Here is an 8436-nt window from a genome sequence, read left to right on the forward strand (position 1 = left end):
AAGAATTAGAAGTTTGTGTGATAGGAAATTTGCGAATATAAATGGGACTACATCATTACTGTACTTTGATTTCCAAGGTGTTCAACATTGGGGGCGGGCAGGGTGGTACGCAGGGAAGAATACAGCACCCTGAGATATTTTGTTTTGACAGCGGCTATAGCGAATAGCGGCTATAGTGAATAGCAGTTATAGCAAATAGCGACTATAGCTAATAGCGGCTATAGCAAATAGGGAACTCACTGTGCGTACTGTAGCCTTTGAAAGAGGATGGATGGAGCATTTTAACCGCACTGTAGTGACTTCTTTGAGATAAATGGGAGAATAACTTAATTTTATGGGAAAAGCAATTTATTAGGCCTATACAATACGTAGCATACGTAATAAAATTACAGAAATACCGACTCAATCACTGGGTGAGGAGTGGTGAAATTCACCTGACACCATCTTGGATTTTGCTCAAAACACTCAAAAGCTACAGGGGGCAATGGCAGGCAATATCCGCTAATCTAAGTTACCATACCAACATTATGAAATTCATAATTCATAATCTCCATTGCAATAACTTGTTTGGCTAATGTTTGCTATGTGTGGATCATACAAACATAACCTATTTCTAATCCATAGAAAGCAACTTTCAAGATCAAAAAGGTTAACTGAACATACACTACTTAGTTTTTGAGCTTCAAAATGATCAGATACTCTCGGTTTCATAAACCGTGTGGAGTGCCTGGAGGCTTTGCTCACACAAATCGAAAACACAATTGCCAATAGCCTGCGGTAACTTTTTAAAAATAATAATGAGGCACATCAGCGGGGCCCATCAAGAACTCCACACCAATCCCCTGAAAAATGCTTTGCCTACACACTCATTTCAGGGCATAAGCTCTAAAACAGGTCCAGAATGGCAGCAGTTCAGCAGGGAGTTGTATTGATAAATATTAAAAGTTACTCACAGCAGTTTTGCCATGATTGTGATTGCGAGCTTTTAAAAAAAAAGCCACCCGACTTTGACAACTTAGCTACTTTTCTACAGGCCGATTTTCTCTAGAAATCGATCTTTGTGTTTGAGGCATTTTTGCTTCACTGTAGGTCACTCGATGCAATCTTCTTCCCTAACTAGCGGACGTTCAAACTTCACCGCCAAAGCTAACGGTTAGGCTTCATCATTCTGCATCATTGCAAAAATAAATAAGACACAGGCAAGTGTTACAGCAATATTATCAGACAATACTGCTTTCAAAGAAAGAAGGCTACCAAAGGTAACTTAATTAAGAGTGTTTGCAATATCTAGCCTACATTCTCTGCACGCATTCCATGTTCGGAAGCAACTGTAAAAACTTTTATAAAGCAACCACAAAGTGGATATAATCAAATACATTCCCACTCACATTGCCAAATACTCAAATACAGTTAAATGATATAGCATAGCCGGTATAAATGTAGCATAGCTGGTGCTAAAGATGTAGCATAGCCGGTGCTAAAGAAGTAGCATATCTGGTGTAAATGTAGCATAGCTGGTGCTAAAGATGTAGCACAGCTGGTATAAATGTTGCATAGCTGGTGCTAATGATGTAGCATAGTTGGTGCTAAAGATGTAGCATAGCTGGTGCTAAAGATGTAGCATAGCTGGTATAAATGTCGCATAGCTGGTGCTAAAGATGGAGCATAGCTGGTGCTAAAGAAGTAACGTATCTGGTGTGTATGCAGCATAGCTGGTGCTAAAGATGTAGCACAGCTGGTATAAATGTAGCATAATTGGTGCTAAAGATATAGCATAGATGGTATAAATGTAGCATACCTGCTGCTAAAGATGCAGCATAGCTTGTATAAATGTAGCATAGTTGGTGTTAAAGATGTAGCATCGCTGGCATGAAAAATACAGCATAGGCCTAGCTGGTGTAACTGTAGCATAGTTGATGCTTAAGATGTACCATAGCTGGTGTTAACTATATAGCTTACTTGGTGTAAATGCAGCATAGTTGATGCTTAAGATGAACCATAGCTGGTGTTAACTATGTAGCTTACTTGGTGTAAATGTAGCATAGTTGACGATGTAAGATGTAAAGATGTGGCGTAGGTTGTTTGAAAGATAGCTGGCAGATAAAGATGATTTATCAGATGAAATCGCAGAGTTGCCCTTCATTTTAACAAGCCTATATACCACGTTGAATGTTTTCATTTAATAAGTCAACATTTTATTGGCAGGCTGAGGGAGTAGCTGTAAAGGCTACTACTGCTTTTACGGCTGTGTGTGTGTGTGTGTATGGGGACCAGGACTGTGGTCTACATACGGTGCAAAAGGGTACTGGAACATTTTGAAAAGTACAGTGGTCCGTTTTGACCAATAAAGTTATATTTAAAATTGAAATGCGCCCCCCCCCCACCTCCGATTCCTGATCTCTTTTTCAGTCTCCCCGTCCGGCTGTAGACCCTTCATCACAGGTCCTTCATGAAAATGATTACCTCAGCCCGGAACTGAAGCGCGGGGGATTTGATAAATAATGCATGGCAATGGTAATGGAAATATTAATTCAGCCGAGGGATGAAATCCCTTTTGCGATTGATATAAATGAGTTATACGAGTTGATTAAAAAAAAAAAAAAGATCAATGTGTTATTATTCTAATAAATCATAATGTTGTATGACACATAATGCATAGGGGTACAGTGTTTAAACTAAATATTATCCCTAATGTAGGACCACAGAGTTGGGCACCATCGAGTTGGAGAGGCAGTGCCCCATTACATTAATCTCAATGGAAGGACCCTGTGTGTGTGTGAGTGTGTGTGTGTGTGTGTGTGTGTATCATTCTCTCTCTCTCTCCCTCTCATACCTGCCTAACTTAACAGGGGGAGAAAGAGAAGGGGTGAGAGTGTTCAAAGTCAAAGAGAGAGGGGGGGGGAGAGTGAGAGAGCGCGAGTTGGTGAAACTATGCCAGAAGAGAAATGATAAAGAACTAAAGGAGAGGGAGGAGAATAAGAAAGAGACAGAACAAAAAAAAATCAGTTAATGAGAAGTGAAGAACAAAAGGGTAGAAGGAGGTAAGGAAGGTGAAAGAGGGAGAGAGGAGTAGGTGGAGGAGGAGATGCGACAATAGGGGCGACATTAGCTCAGGAGGTAAGAGCAGTCGTCTGATTGGCTCAGGAGGTAAGAGCAGTCGTCTGATTGGCTCAGGAGGTAAGAGCAGTCGTCTCATTGGCTCAGGCGGTAAGAGCAGTCGTCTCATTGGCTCAGGCGGTAAGAGCAGTCGTCTGGCAGTCGGAAGGCAGGTCAGAGCAAGACACCTAACCCCCAATCGCTCCTGATGAGCTGGTCGGTGCCTTGCATGGCAGCCAATCGTTGTTGGTGTGTGATTGTGTGTGTCAAAGGGTGAATGCGGATCATAAATTGGGGCAGCGCTATGGGGCAATAGCCCAGACGGGGCAGTCCTGGCCAACCAAGAGCACCGTTCCTGTCCTGTACACTGCGAGAACCAAAAAATAAGTTCATCTCAACAAGTATTTTAAGTCTTATATTTACACTTATTCCTGCTACTTTGCTTTTTTGTCAAAGGGAAACAAGGAATTTTACTCAGTAACCAAACAGTAACTTAAAACAAGCTAATATTATCAACTTGAGAAATAAATATGACTTTATGAAGTTACGCATTACAAAACTAAAAGACTTGCTCAGACGGGTTTTTTCTTTTGCAGTGTAGAGACACCCAGTGCCTTCCCTCAAAATGTGTGTTTACAGCACAAACACTTTTAGAGTCCTTCCTGTGCATTCGCACCCACACAGGTATACTCACGTTTGCACACCGCACAAAGGGACACACCACTTTGGACACAAGGACCGACTCCCCAAAACCTTTAATTGCTTAATCAATTATTTGTGAAGCTATGCAAATGAGTTGCGATACTCAATAATGACCGTGCCAGGATGACTGCCCCTTCATCGCTCATCGATCACACCACGCGCTGCGCTGAGCGATAAAGACCTCGAAACGCGCGCCCCCTCCCACCCCCCCTCACCCCAGGCCAAGCCCCAGGCGTGATTGACAGGCACGGCAGAGACGGCACAAAGCCAAAGCAGATGGTACAACAATCGAAAATGTGCTAGGACCCCTCCCTCCCAGTCCAATGCCTTCAGATACAACATTAATTATACATTAAAAGAGGGATGCTTATAGTTACATGGAGATAAGAACCGAAATTAAATAGCAGACGTGCGCACTCACTCACACACACACAAACACACACACACACACACACACACACACACGCCCATACATACATACGTGTATGCACACACATAATGAATGGGCAGGAGAGGAAGGCAAATTGGGGAGAACTGTAAATAGAGAGAAAGGAGAAGGACAGAAAGAGAGGGATAGAGAGGGACAGAGAGAGAGAGGAATAGAGAGAGGGGGATAGAGAACGTGAGAGAGTGGGACAGAGAGAGAGATGTACAGAGAGAGGGATAGAGAGCGTGAGAGAGTGGGACAGAGAGAGGGAGGGACAGAGAGAGGGAGGGATAGAGAGGGACAGAGAGAGAGAAGTACAGAGAGAGAGGGATAGAGAGCGTGAAAGAGTGGGACAGAGAGAGGGAGGGATGGAGAGGGACAGAGAGAGAGAAGTACAGAGAGAGGGGGATAGAGAGCGTGAGAGAGTGGGACAGAGAGAGGGAGGGATAGAGAGGGACAGAGAGAGAGATGTACAGAGAGAGGGATAGAGAGCGTGAGAGAGTGGGACAGAGAGAGGGAGGGATAGAGAGGGACAGAGAGAGAGAAGTACAGAGAGAGGGGATAGAGAGCGCGAGAGAGTGGAACACAGAGAGAGAGATGTATAGAGAGAGAAGTACAGCGAGAAAGAGAGAGGGACAGAGAGTGAGGGACAAAGAGAGAGAGGTACAGAGAGTGAGGGATAGAGTGGGACAGAGAGCGGGATAGAGGAAAAGAGAAGGACAGAGAGAGAGGGATAGAGTGGGACAGAGAGAGGGATAGAGTGGGACAGAGAGAGGGATAGAGGGAGAGAAAGCACGCAGGGCTGTCCTACCGTGAGTATCTCCAGTCCAGATCTCCTCTGGGCGTTTCAGAACGGGCATGGTGGTACACCCTGCGGCCCCTCTCCGGCTCTCATGGCCTCTGACACCAGGAGGATGAGCTGATGTCACACACAGACACGCCGTGGACAGAGACAGAGAGAGAGAGACTTACACACGGACACCAGCTCCAAGTTCACTCCAAGTGTGCGTGCTCTCCACGCGGAACAGGTCTTTGCGCGCAGTGGACCGAGGAACCACACGCGTGAGTGTGTTCCAGGCACACGTTATGACGAAAATTGTCTCCACACAGTCACAACAAAATTAATTAATAAGAGTGCTAATCACAAACGTACATTTGAACAGAAGGCAAAACACAAAGACAAAAGAAAAGAAAGAAATGGAATGGCTGCTTTTGTAGTGATAGCACGAAACATTCAGAATGGTGATATTTTGGGCAAAGTCTGAAATCAAAGACACATTCGTCAAAAAGAATGTCTTGAACAACATCTCAATGACGTCTCAATTTTGAAATGAATGTGGCTGTTTTAGAATAAGAAGTGCAACAATTCAATGCGTAAAGTGGAGAAATTAAGTGTACAATAAAGGAGTACAATTACAGGGAAAATATAAAATATGTTCTTTTCCGGAGTTCGTTGCATACACATCTTTAAAAATAGAAAAAAAGCGGGGGGAAAAAAAAGCTTTCTGTTCCATTACTCATTCAAACCTTTTTCAATCTCATTTAGACAAAGACTAAACAATGACAAAAAATAGATACAAATCTTTACATTGTCCTTCACAATGTCCTTTTTAATAATACATTTAGTGAGTATTACACTTCATTAGGTATTTATTAGATTTACTATTAAGACTTATTGGTCTTCTGCTGCTGTTGCCTATCCAATTAGAGGTTTAACCCGTTGTGTTCTTCTGCATACCACTGTTGTAATGTGTGGTTATTTGGGTTACTGTCACCTTCCTGCCAGCTTTGATCAGTCTGGCCCTTCTCCTCTGACATCTCTCATTCATGTGTTTTTGCCTGCAGAACTGCTGCCCACTGGAGGTTTTTTTGTTTTTCTCACCATTCTCTGCAAACCCTAGACACTGTTGTGATTAGCAGTGTTGTGAGACACTCAAACCACCCTGTCTGGCACCAACACAGTCCACAGTCAAGGTCACTTAAATCACATTTCTTCCCCACTCTGATATTTGGTCTGAACAACAGCTGAACCTCTTGACCACATCTGCATGATATTTTGCATTTAGTTGCTGCCACATGATTGACTGATTAAATATTGGCATTAACAAGCTGGAGTACAGCGTGTTAATAAAGTGCTCACGGTGTGTACTTCCTGAAATAAAGTAACACATAAAATGTAAATGATAAATGTTTGCTAAGATCAATTAAAACAACAAGCAAGAAAACTCGATCAGAGAGCCAGGAATATTGATAAGAATACATTGACTGTTTTCATGCACAACAGTGTCTTGAGTATAATAGTTGCAATTCCCCTACCGACAAGCGAGTATTGATTTCAATTGATTGCATTGATTTCATACACTGCGGCTTGAGAACATAACAGAACCAAATCCACCACTCAATTAATTTCCGTCTCCCGAGTGCCCCTCTGCACTCCGACTGGCAGGAGTGCGGAAGCATGAAGTGAAATGGAGACGCGGTTTTTAGATAACGGTGCAGATAAATGCTGTGTGAGTGTGCTGGTGATGAAAGGTGCCGAAGAGAGGAGAGGAGAGAACAGGAAGTGACTCCTGATGGAGGGCAGATGCATGAATGCTGCTTTTGTTTTCCTAAAATTAGAGAAAAAAAGAAAGAAATCCGCTCTGGGGCTGGAGGAACAAGACTCTGCTCGGTGACCAATCGCGGCTGAGGCTGAGGGAGGCGACCAGTTACGGTACGGCTGAGGGAGGGAGCCAATCACAGGACGGCTGAGGGAGAGTGGGAGAGAGGAATGGGGTGTAAGATGGGGTGTAGCAGAGAGGCAAGGGGTATAGGAAGGGGTGTGGGAGAGGAACGGGGTATAGGAAGGGCTGTGGGAGAGGAATGGGGTATAGGAAGGGGTGTGGGAGAGGAACGGGGTATAGGAAGGGGTGTGGGAGAGGAATGGGGAATAAGAAGGGGCGGAAGTTTGGGTGGGGCGGCAGTTCGGGAATTCGGGCCATTTCCACCAGAGGTTTTTGCAGTACCGCAAACCTTCTACATGACACTTTGAAACCCTCCTCAGATCTCAGCCTGGTAAATAAACAAGAGCACTGGTAAATCAAAGGGCCTGTCCAGCTTGTTCAATGGGGGGGGGGGGGGGCATTTTCAGAATAATGTCCCAATTTGGAGGCTTGTTTAAGTGTCTGTTGAAACTCGGTCAGTCAATCTGTCGAAGATATGATAAAATACTCTATCACTGTACTGACAGTGTGCTTATTTAGTGCCTAGTATGTTTTAAGTGCACAGGGATGAGAGTTGCTCGAAATTTCTGTTAATTACTGTCGGTTAATTACTCTTTCAAGGTTTGCCTTCCACAACATTTCCCATTCGCTCTTTATGCTGCATTATTTCTCCCTTCCTAAACCTGTGTGTGTGTGTGTGTGTGTGTGTGTGATTGCATGGTATCTGTGTTTATCGCCTTCAATGTACAGGAGGAAGAGTGAATTTGAGATCTGAGAATGAATTAGATTCAGATTCAGGCAGTGTAATAAATTATGTATTCCACCCAAATATACATACAAAATGTTCCCTCTCTCGCTCTAATTCTAATTCTGAAAACTAGTTCAACAGCAGTGTGAGTACCTTCTAGTAATGCTAATGACGCAAACAGAGACACACACACACACAAACACACACGCATACATGTACACATGCAAGCATACATACACACATGTATAATGTTATTTCAATATGCAAAAGTGTCTATGAAGAGGCGATATTTCAAATAAACAAAACATTAGACCAATGGTGATGGATAATGAACAGGGTCATTATTTAATAGATTGATAAACCACACACACACACACATACACACACACACTGAACAATCTCTATTAATGTCTATAATCTCTATAAACATATGCAGTTGCATTAATACCTTATGAACATGTTTGCCTTTAAACTAGCGAATGAAGGCACAATTACACAAAACTGTATGTATGGGATTTCTATTATGACACATGCACAAGCAGCAAATGAAAAATACACTCATTTAACACATCCTAATGAACGTTGCGGCAATACAAAAGACAAAAATGAATTGTTGAAAAGAGATGAATTGCAGGAGACCTTGACCCATCTCTTGCATTCAGTGCCCTGCAAAACACCACCTGTCTGCACCAATACGTTTTCCTTAGCAACACAAAGTCGTGTTCATCTTAGAATGTAGTTTAGGGTTCAGCGTTTTGGTT

This window comes from Conger conger, chromosome 16 (genome assembly GCF_963514075.1).
Source record: "Conger conger chromosome 16, fConCon1.1, whole genome shotgun sequence".
Classification (NCBI taxonomy): domain Eukaryota; kingdom Metazoa; phylum Chordata; class Actinopteri; order Anguilliformes; family Congridae; genus Conger; species Conger conger.